The sequence below is a fragment of the Symphalangus syndactylus genome, chromosome 22, assembly GCF_028878055.3.
Source record: "Symphalangus syndactylus isolate Jambi chromosome 22, NHGRI_mSymSyn1-v2.1_pri, whole genome shotgun sequence".
NCBI lineage: Eukaryota > Metazoa > Chordata > Mammalia > Primates > Hylobatidae > Symphalangus > Symphalangus syndactylus.
In genome coordinates, this window is record NC_072444.2 from 37806306 (window position 1) to 37817794 (window position 11489).

The following is an 11489-nucleotide window of genomic DNA, read 5'->3' on the forward strand; positions in this document are numbered from 1 at the left end:
GGCCCCTTAGCGATCAGAATGTCCACTTGCAGTTTCTACAGAAAGAGTGTTTCAGAACTGCTCAATATAAAGTAAGCTTAAACTCTCTTAGTTGAATGCACAGAACAGAAAGAAGTTTCACAGAATGCTTCTGTGTAGTATTGATTTGAAGATATTCCTTTTTCCACTGTAGGCTCCTTAGCTCTTCGTATGTCCACTTGCAGTTTCTACAGAAAGAGTGTTTCAGAACTGCTGAATCAAAAGTAATCATCAATTCTGTTAGTTCAATGTAGAGAAGAGGAAGATGTTTAACAGAATGCTTCTGTGTAGTTTTTATTTGGAGATATTCCTTTTTCTACTCTAGGCCCCTTACCGGTCGGAATGTCCCCTTGCAGTTTCTACAGAAACGATGTTTCAGAACTGCTCAATCAAATGTATGCTTTAACTCTGTTAGTTGAATGCACAGAACAGAAAGAAGTTTCACATAACGCTTCTGTGTAGTTTTGATTTGAAGATATTCCTTTTTCCTCTATTGGCCACATAGCGTTGAGAATGTCCACTTGCAATTTCTACAGAAAGTGGGTTTCAGAACTGCTCAATCAAAAGTATGCTTCAACTCTGTTAGGTAAAAGCACAGAACAGAAAGTAGTTTCACAGAATGCTTTTGTGTAGTTTTTATTTGGAGATATACCTTTTTCCACTATAGGCCCCTTAGCGATCAGAATGTCCACTTGCAGTTTCTACAGAAAGAGTGTTTCAGAACTCCTCAATCTAAAGTATGCTTAAACTCTCTTAGTTGAATGCACAGAACAGAAAGAAGTTTCACAGAATGTTTCTGTGTAGTTTTGATTTGATGATATTCCTTTTTCCACTGTAGGCTGCTTAGCTCTCCGAATGTCCACTTGCAGTTTCTACCTAAGGAGTGTATCAGAACTGCTCAATCAAATGTACCCTTCAACTCTGCTAATTGAATGCACAGAACAGATGGAAGTTTCACAGAATGCTTCTGTGTAGTTTTGATTGGAAGATATTCCTTTTTCCACTATAGGCCCCTTAGCGGTCAGAATGTCCACCTGCAGTTTCTACATAAAGTGTGTTTCAGAAGTGTTCAATCAAAAGTAAGCTTCAACTCTCTTAGGTGAAAGCACAGAACAGAAAGAAGTTGCACAGAATGCTTCTGTGAAGTTTTTATTTGAGGATATTGCTTTTTCCTCTATAGGCCCCTTAGCTCTCCGAATGTCCACTTGCAGTTTCTACAGAAAGAGTGTTTTAGAACTGCTCAATCAAAAGTAAGCTTAAACTCTCTTAGTTGAATGCACAGAACAGAAAGAAGTTTCAGAGAATACTTCTGTGTAGTTTTGATTTGAAGATATTCGTTTTTCCACTGTAGGCCCAAAAGCGTTCCGAATGTCCACTTGCAGTTTCTAAAGAAAGAGTGTTTCAGAATTGCTCAATCAAATGTACACTTCAACTCTGCTAGTTGAATGCACAGAACAGATGGAAGTTTCACAGAATGCTTCTGTGTAGTTTTGATTTGGAGATATTCCTTTTTCCACTATAGGCCCCTTAGCGGTCCGAATGTCCTCTTGCAGTTTCTTCAGAAACAGTGTTTCAGAAATGCTCAGTCAAAAGCAAGCTTTAAGTCTGTTAGTTGAGTGCTCAGAACAGAAGGAAGTTTCACAGAATGCTTCTGTGTAGTTTATATTTGGAGATATCCCATTTTCCACTATAGGCCCCTTAGCGATCAGAATGTCCACTTGCAGTTTCTACAGAAAGAGTGTTTCAGAACTGCTCAATCTAAAGTAAGCTTAAACTCTCTTAGTTGAATGCACAGAACAGAAAGAAGTTTCACAGAATGCTTCTGTGTAGTATTGATTTGAAGATATTCCTTTTTCCACTGTAGGCTCCTTAGCTCTCCGAATGTCCACTTGCAGTTTCTACAGAAAGAGTGTTTCAGAACTGCTGAATCAAAAGGAATCATCAATTCTGTTAGCTCAATGTACAGAAGAGAAAGATGTTTCACAGAATGCTTCTGTGTAGTTTTTATTTGGAGATATTCCTTTTTCTACTCTAGGCCCCTTACCGGTCGGAATGTCCACTTGCAGTTTCTACAGAAATGATGTTTCAGAACTGCTCAATCAAATGTATGCTTTAACTCTGTTAGTTGAATGCACAGAACAGAAAGAAGTTTCACATAACGCTTCTGTGTAGTTTTGATGTGAAGATATTCCTTTTTCCTCTATAGGCCACATAGCGTTCAGAATGTCCACTTGCAATTTCTACAGAAAGTGGGTTTCAGAACTGCTCAATCAAAAGTATGCTTCAACTCTGTTAGGTAAAAGCACAGAACAGAAAGTAGTTTCATAGAATGCTTCTGTGTAGTTTTTATTTGGAGATATACCTTTTTCCACTATAGGCCCCTTAGCGATCAGAATGTCCACTTGCAGTTTCTACAGAAAGAGTGTTTCAGAACTCCTCAATCTAAAGTATGCTTAAACTCTCTTAGTTGAATGCACAGAACAGAAAGAAGTTTCACAGAATGTTTCTGTGTAGTTTTGATTTGATGATATTCCTTTTTCCACTGTAGGCTCCTTAGCTCTCCGAATGTCCACTTGCAGTTTCTACCGAAAGAGTGTTTCAGAACTGCTCAATCAAATGTACGCTTCAACTCTGCTAATTGAATGCACAGAACAGATGGAAGTTTCACAGAATGCTTCTGTGTAGTTTTGATTGGAAGATATTCCTTTTTCCACTATAGGCCCCTTAGCGGTCAGAATGTCCACTTGCAGTTTCTACATAAAGTGTGTTTCAGAAGTGTTCAATCAAAAGTAAGCTTCAACTCTCTTAGGTGAAAGCACAGAACAGAAAGAAGTTTCACAGAATGCTTCTGTGAAGTTTTTATTTGAAGATATTGCTTTTTCCTCTATAGGCCCTTTAGCTCTCCGAATTTCCACTTGCAGTTTCTACAGAAAGAGTGTTTTAGAACTGCTCAATCAAAAGTAAGCTTAAACTCTCTTAGTTGAATGCACAGAACAGAAAGAAGTTTCAGAGAATACTTCTGTGTAGTTTTGATTTGAAGATATTCGTTTTTCCACTGTAGGCCCAAAAGCGTTCCGAATGTCCACTTGCAGTTTCTAAAGAAAGAGTGTTTCAGAATTGCTCAATCAAATGTACACTTCAACTCTGCTAGTTGAATGCACAGAAGAGATGGAAGTTTCACAGAATGCTTCTGTGTAGTTTTGATTTGGAGATATTCCTTTTTCCACTATAGGCCCTTTAGCGGTCCGAATGTCCTCTTGCAGTTTCTTCAGAAACAGTGTTTCAGAAATGCTCAGTCAAAAGCAAGCTTTAAGTCTGTTAGTTGAGTGCTCAGAACAGAAGGAAGTTTCACAGAATGCTTCTGTGTAGTTTATATTTGGAGATATCCCATTTTCCACTATAGGCCCCTTAGCGATCAGAATGTCCACTTGCAATTTCTACAGAAAGAGTGTTTCAGAACTGCTCAATCTAAAGTAAGATTAAACTCTCTTAGTTGAATGCACAGAACAGAAAGAAGTTTCACAGAATGCTTCTGTGTAGTATTGATTTGAAGATATTCCTTTTTCCACTGTAGGCTCCTTAGCTCTCCGAATGTCCTCTTGCAGTTTCTTCAGAAACAGTGTTTCAGAAATGCTCAGTCAAAAGCAAGCTTTAAGTCTGTTAGTTGAGTGCTCAGAACAGAAGGAAGTTTCACAGAATGCTTCTGTGTAGTTTTTATTTGGAGATATTCCTTTTTCTACTCTAGGCCCCTTACCGGTCGGAATGTCCACTTGCAGTTTCTACAGAAATGATGTTTCAGAACTGCTCAATCAAATGTATGCTTTAACTCTGTTAGTTAAATGCACAGAACAGAAAGAAGTTTCACATAACGCTTCTCTGTAGTTTTGATTTGAAGATATTACTTTTTCCTCAATAGGCCACATAGCGTTCAGAATGTCCACTTGCAATTTCTACAGAAAGTGGGTTTCAGAACTGTTGAATCAAAAGTATGCTTCAACTCTGTTAGGTAAAAGCACAGAACAGAAAGTAGTTTCACAGAATGCTTCTGTGTAGTTTTTATTTGGAGATATACCTTTTTCCACTATAGGCCCCTTAGCGATCAGAATGTCCACTTGCAGTTTCTACAGAAAGAGTGTTTCAGAACTCCTCAATCTAAAGTATGCTTAAACTCTCTTAGTTGAATGCACAGAACAGAAAGAATTTTCACAGAATGTTTCTGTGTAGTTTTGATTTGATGATATTCCTTTTTCCTCTGTAGGCTCCTTAGCTCTCCGAATGTCCACTTTCAGTTTCTACCGAAAGAGTGTTTCAGAACTGCTCAATCAAATGTACGCTTCAACTCTGCTAATTGATTGCACAGAACAGATGGAAGTTTCACTGAATGCTTCTGTGTAGTTTTGATTGGAAGTTATTCCTTTTTCCACTATAGGCCCCTGAGCAGTCAGAATGTCCACTTGCAGTTTCTACATAAAGTGTGTTTCAGAAGTGTTCAATCAAAAGTAAGCTTCAACTCTCTTAGGTGAAAGCACAGAAGAGAAAGTAGTTTCACGGAATGCTTCTGTGTAGTTTTGATTTGGAGATATTCCTTTTTCCACTATAGGCCCCATAGCGGTCCGAATGTCCTCTTGCAGTTTCTTCAGAAACAGTGTTTCAGAAATGCTCAGTCAAAAGCAAGCTTTAAGTCTGTTAGTTGAGTGCTCAGAACAGAAGGAAGTTTCACAGAATGCTTCTGTGTAGTTTATATTTGGAGATATCCCATTTTCCACTATAGGCCCCTTAGCGATCAGAATGTCCACTTGCAGTTTCTACAGAAAGAGTGTTTCAGAACTGCTCAATATAAAGAAAGCTTAAACTCTCTTAGTTGAATGCACAGAACAGAAAGAAGTTTCACAGAATGCTTCTGTGTAGTATTGATTTGAAGATATTCCTTTTTCCACTGTAGGCTCCTTAGCTCTCCGAATGTCCACTTGCAGTTTCTACAGAAAGAGTGTTTCAGAACTGCTGAATCAAAAGTAATCATCAATTCTGTTAGTTCAATGTACAGAAGAGAAAGATGTTTCACAGAATGCTTCTGTGTAGTTTTTATTTGGAGATATTCCTTTTTCTACTCTAGGCCCCTTACCGGTCGGAATGTCCACTTGCAGTTTCTACAGAAATGATGTTTCAGAACTGCTCAATCAAATGTATGCTTTAACTCTGTTAGTTGAATGCACAGAACAGAAAGAAGTTTCACATAACGCTTCTGTGTAGTTTTGATTTGAAGATATTCCTTTTTCCTCTATAGGCCACATAGCGTTCAGAATGTCCACTTGCAATTTCTACAGAAAGTGGGTTTCAGAACTGCTCAATCAAAAGTATGCTTCAACTCTGTTAGGTAAAAGCACAGAAGAGAAAGTAGTTTCACAGAATGCTTCTGTGTAGTTTTTATTTGGAGATATACCTTTTTCCACTATAGGCCCCTTAGCGATCAGAATGTCCACTTGCAGTTTCTACAGAAAGAGTGTTTCAGAACTCCTCAATCTAAAGTATGCTTAAACTCTCTTAGTTGAATGCACAGAACAGAAAGAAGTTTCACAGAATGTTTCTGTGTAGTTTTGATTTGATGATATTCCTTTTTCCACTGTAGGCTCCTTAGCTCTCCGAATGTCCACTTGCAGTTTCTACCGAAAGAGTGTTTCAGAACTGCTCAATCAAATGTACGCTTCAACTCTGCTAATTGAATGCACAGAACAGATGGAAGTTTCACAGAATGCTTCTGTGTAGTTTTGATTGGAAGATATTCCTTTTTCCACTATAGGCCCCTTAGCGGTCAGAATGTCCACTTGCAGTTTCTACATAAAGTGTGTTTCAGAAGTGTTCAGTCAAAAGTAAGCTTCAACTCTCTTAGGTGAAAGCACAGAACAGAAAGAAGTTGCACAGAATGCTTCTGTGAAGTTTTTATTTGAAGATATTGCTTTTTCCTCTATAGGCCCCTTATCTCTCCGAATGTCCACTTGCAGTTTCTACAGAAAGAGTGTTTTAGAACTGCTCAATCAAAAGTAAGCTTAAACTCTCTTAGTTGAATGCACAGAACAGAAAGAAGTTTCAGAGAATACTTCTGTGTAGTTTTGATTTGAAGATATTCGTTTTTCCACTGTAGGCCCAAAAGCGTTCCGAATGTCCACTTGCAGTTTCTAAAGAAAGAGTGTTTCAGAATTGCTCAATCAAATGTACACTTCAACTCTGCTAGTTGAATGCACAGAACAGATGGAAGTTTCACAGAATGCTTCTGTGTAGTTTTGATTTGGAGATATTCCTTTTTCCACTATAGGCCCCTTAGCGGTCCGAATGTCCTCTTGCAGTTTCTTCAGAAACAGTGTTTCAGAAATGCTCAGTCAAAAGCAAGCTTTAAGTCTGTTAGTTGAGTGCTCAGAACAGAAGGAAGTTTCACAGAATGCTTCTGTGTAGTTTATATTTGGAGATATCCCATTTTCCACTATAGGCCCCTTAGCGATCAGAATGTCCACTTGCAGTTTCTACAGAAAGAGTGTTTCAGAACTGCTCAATCTAAAGTAAGCTTAAACTCTCTTAGTTGAATGCACAGAACAGAAAGAAGTTTCACAGAATGCTTCTGTGTAGTATTGATTTGAAGATATTCCTTTTTCCACTGTAGGCTCCTTAGCTCTCCGAATGTCCACTTGCAGTTTCTACAGAAAGAGTGTTTCAGAACTGCTGAATCAAAAGGAATCATCAATTCTGTTAGCTCAATGTACAGAAGAGAAAGATGTTTCACAGAATGCTTCTGTGTAGTTTTTATTTGGAGATATTCCTTTTTCTACTCTAGGCCCCTTACCGGTCGGAATGTCCACTTGCAGTTTCTACAGAAATGATGTTTCAGAACTGCTCAATCAAATGTATGCTTTAACTCTGTTAGTTGAATGCACAGAACAGAAAGAAGTTTCACATAACGCTTCTGTGTAGTTTTGATGTGAAGATATTCCTTTTTCCTCTATAGGCCACATAGCGTTCAGAATGTCCACTTGCAATTTCTACAGAAAGTGGGTTTCAGAACTGCTCAATCAAAAGTATGCTTCAACTCTGTTAGGTAAAAGCACAGAACAGAAAGTAGTTTCACAGAATGCTTCTGTGTAGTTTTTATTTGGAGATATACCTTTTTCCACTATAGGCCCCTTAGCGATCAGAATGTCCACTTGCAGTTTCTACAGAAAGAGTGTTTCAGAACTCCTCAATCTAAAGTATGCTTAAACTCTCTTAGTTGAATGCACAGAACAGAAAGAAGTTTCACAGAATGTTTCTGTGTAGTTTTGATTTGATGATATTTCTTTTTCCACTGTAGGCTCCTTAGCTCTCGGAATGTCCACTTGCAGTTTCTACCGAAAGAGTGTTTCAGAACTGCTCAATCAAATGTACGCTTCAACTCTGCTAATTGAATGCACAGAACAGATGGAAGTTTCACAGAATGCTTCTGTGTGGTTTTGATTGGAAGATATTCTTTTTTCCACTATAGGCCCCTTAGCGGTCAGAATGTCCACTTGCAGTTTCTACATAAAGTGTGTTTCAGAAGTGTTCAATCAAAAGTAAGCTTCAACTCTCTTAGGTGAAAGCACAGAACAGAAAGAAGTTTCACAGAATGCTTCTGTGAAGTTTTTATTTGAAGATATTGCTTTTTCCTCTATAGGCCCCTTAGCTCTCCGAATGTCCACTTGCAGTTTCTACAGAAAGAGTGTTTTAGAACTGCTCAATCAAAAGTAAGCTTAAACTCTCTTAGTTGAATGCACAGAACAGAAAGAAGTTTCAGAGAATACTTCTGTGTAGTTTTGATTTGAAGATATTCGTTTTTCCACTGTAGGCCCAAAAGCGTTCCGAATGTCCACTTGCAGTTTCTAAAGAAAGAGTGTTTCAGAATTGCTCAATCAAATGTACACTTCAACTCTGCGAGTTGAATGCACAGAACAGATGGAAGTTTCACAGAATGCTTCTGTGTAGTTTTGATTTGGAGCTATTCCTTTTTCCACTATAGGCCCCTTAGCGGTCCGAATGTCCTCTTGCAGTTTCTTCAGAAACAGTGTTTCAGAAATGCTCAGTCAAAAGCAAGCTTTAAGTCTGTTAGTTGAGTGCTCAGAACAGAAGGAAGTTTCACAGAATGCTTCTGCGTAGTTTATATTTGGAGATATCCCATTTTCCACTATAGGCCCCTTAGCGATCAGAATGTCCACTTGCAGTTTCTACAGAAAGAGTGTTTCAGAACTGCTCAATCTAAAGTAAGCTTAAACTCTCTTAGTTGAATGCACAGAACAGAAAGAAGTTTCACAGAATGCTTCTGTGTAGTATTGATTTGAAGATATTCCTTTTTCCACTGTAGGCTCCTTAGCTCTCCGAATGACCACTTGCAGTTTCTACAGAAAGAGTGTTTCAGAACTGCTGAATCAAAAGTAATCATCAATTCTGTTAGTTCAATGTACAGAAGAGAAAGATGTTTCACAGAATGCTTCTGTGTAGTTTTTATTTGGAGATATTCCTTTTTCTACTCTAGGCCCCTTACCGGTCGGAATGTCCACTTGCAGTTTCTACAGAAATGATGTTTCAGAACTGCTCAATCAAATGTATGCTTTAACTCTGTTAGTTGAATGCACAGAACAGAAAGAAGTTTCACATAACGCTTCTGTGTAGTTTTGATTTGAAGATATTCCTTTTTCCTCTATAGGCCACATAGCGTTCAGAATGTCCACTTGCAATTTCTACAGAAAGTGGGTTTCAGAACTGCTCAATCAAAAGTATGCTTCAACTCTGTTAGGTAAAAGCACAGAACAGAAAGTAGTTTCACAGAATGCTTCTGTGTAGTTTTTATTTGGAGATATACCTTTTTCCACTATAGGCCCCTTAGCGATCAGAATGTCCACTTGCAGTTTCTACAGAAAGAGTGTTTCAGAACTCCTTAATCTAAAGTATGCTTAAACTCTCTTAGTTGAATGCACAGAACAGAAAGAAGTTTCACAGAATGTTTCTGTGTAGTTTTGATTTGATGATATTCCTTTTTCCACTGTAGGCTCCTTAGCTCTCCGAATGTCCACTTGCAGTTTCTACCGAAAGAGTGTTTCAGAACTGCTCAATCAAATGTACGCTTCAACTCTGCTAATTGAATGCACAGAACAGATGGAAGTTTCACAGAATGCTTCTGTGTGGTTTTGATTGGAAGATATTCCTTTTTCCACTATAGGCCCCTTAGCGGTCAGAATGTCCACTTGCAGTTTCTACATAAAGTGTGTTTCAGAAGTGTTCAATCAAAAGTAAGCTTCAACTCTCTTAGGTGAAAGCACAGAACAGAAAGAAGTTTCACAGAATGCTTCTGTGAAGTTTTTATTTGAAGATATTGCTTTTCCCTCTATAGGCCCCTTAGCTCTCCGAATGTCCACTTGCAGTTTCTACAGAAAGAGTGTTTTAGAACTGCTCAATCAAAAGTAAGCTTAAACTCTCTTAGTTGAATGCACAGAACAGAAAGAAGTTTCAGAGAATACTTCTGTGTAGTTTTGATTTGAAGATATTCGTTTTTCCACTGTAGGCCCAAAAGCGTTCCGAATGTCCACTTGCAGTTTCTAAAGAAAGAGTGTTTCAGAATTGCTCAATCAAATGTACACTTCAACTCTGCGAGTTGAATGCACAGAACAGATGGAAGTTTCACAGAATGCTTCTGTGTAGTTTTGATTTGGAGCTATTCCTTTTTCCACTATAGGCCCCTTAGCGGTCCGAATGTCCTCTTGCAGTTTCTTCAGAAACAGTGTTTCAGAAATGCTCAGTCAAAAGCAAGCTTTAAGTCTGTTAGTTGAGTGCTCAGAACAGAAGGAAGTTTCACAGAATGCTTCTGTGTAGTTTATATTTGGAGATATCCCATTTTCCACTATAGGCCCCTTAGCGATCAGAATGTCCACTTGCAGTTTCTACAGAAAGAGTGTTTCAGAACTGCTCAATCTAAAGTAAGCTTAAACTCTCTTAGTTGAATGCACAGAACAGAAAGAAGTTTCACAGAATGCTTCTGTGTAGTATTGATTTGAAGATATTCCTTTTTCCACTGTAGGCTCCTTAGCTCTCCGAATGTCCACTTGCAGTTTCTACAGAAAGAGTGTTTCAGAACTGCTGAATCAAAAGTAATCATCAATTCTGTTAGTTCAATGTACAGAAGAGAAAGGTGTTTCACAGAATGCTTCTGTGTAGTTTTTATTTGGAGATATTCCTTTTTCCACTCTAGGCCCCTTACCGGTCGGAATGTCCACTTGCAGTTTCTACAGAAATGATGTTTCAGAACTGCTCAATCAAATGTATGCTTTAACTCTGTTAGTTGAATGCACAGAACAGAAAGAAGTTTCACATAACGCTTCTGTGTAGTTTTGATTTGAAGATATTCCTTTTTCCTCTATAGGCCACATAGCGTTCAGAATGTCCACTTGCAATTTCTACAGAAAGTGGGTTTCAGAACTGCTCAATCAAAAGTATGCTTCAACTCTGTTAGGTAAAAGCACAGAACAGAAAGTAGTTTCACAGAATGCTTCTGTGTAGTTTTTATTTGGAGATATACCTTTTTCCACTATAGGCCCCTTAGCGATCAGAATGTCCACTTGCAGTTTCTACAGAAAGAGTGTTTCAGAACTCCTCAATCTAAAGTATGCTTAAACTCTCTTAGTTGAATGCACAGAACAGAAAGAAGTTTCACAGAATGTTTCTGTGTAGTTTTGATTTGATGATATTCCTTTTTCCACTGTAGGCTCCTTAGCTCTCCGAATGTCCACTTGCAGTTTCTACCGAAAGAGTGTTTCAGAACTGCTCAATCAAATGTACGCTTCAACTCTGCTAATTGAATGCACAGAACAGATGGAAGTTTCACAGAATGCTTCTGTGTAGTTTTGATTGGAAGATATTCCTTTTTCCACTATAGGCCCCTTAGCGGTCAGAATGTCCACTTGCAGTTTCTACATAAAGTGTGTTTCAGAAGTGTTCAATCAAAAGTAAGCTTCAACTCTCTTAGGTGAAAGCACAGAACAGAAAGAAGTTTCACAGAATGCTTCTGTGAAGTTTTTATTTGAAGATATTGCTTTTTCCTCTATAGGCCCCTTAGCTCTCCGAATGTCCACTTGCAGTTTCTACAGAAAGAGTGTTTTAGAACTGCTCAATCAAAAGTGAGCTTAAACTCTCTTAGTTGAATGCACAGAACAGAAAGAAGTTTCAGAGAATACTTCTGTGTAGTTTTGATTTGAAGATATTCGTTTTTCCACTGTAGGCCCAAAAGCGTTCCGAATGTCCACTTGCAGTTTCTAAAGAAAGAGTGTTTCAGAATTGCTCAATCAAATGTACACTTCAACTCTGCGAGTTGAATGCACAGAACAGATGGAAGTTTCACAGAATGCTTCTGTGTAGTTTTGATTTGGAGCTATTCCTTTTTCCACTATAGGCCCCTTAGCGGTCCGAATGTCCTCTTGCAG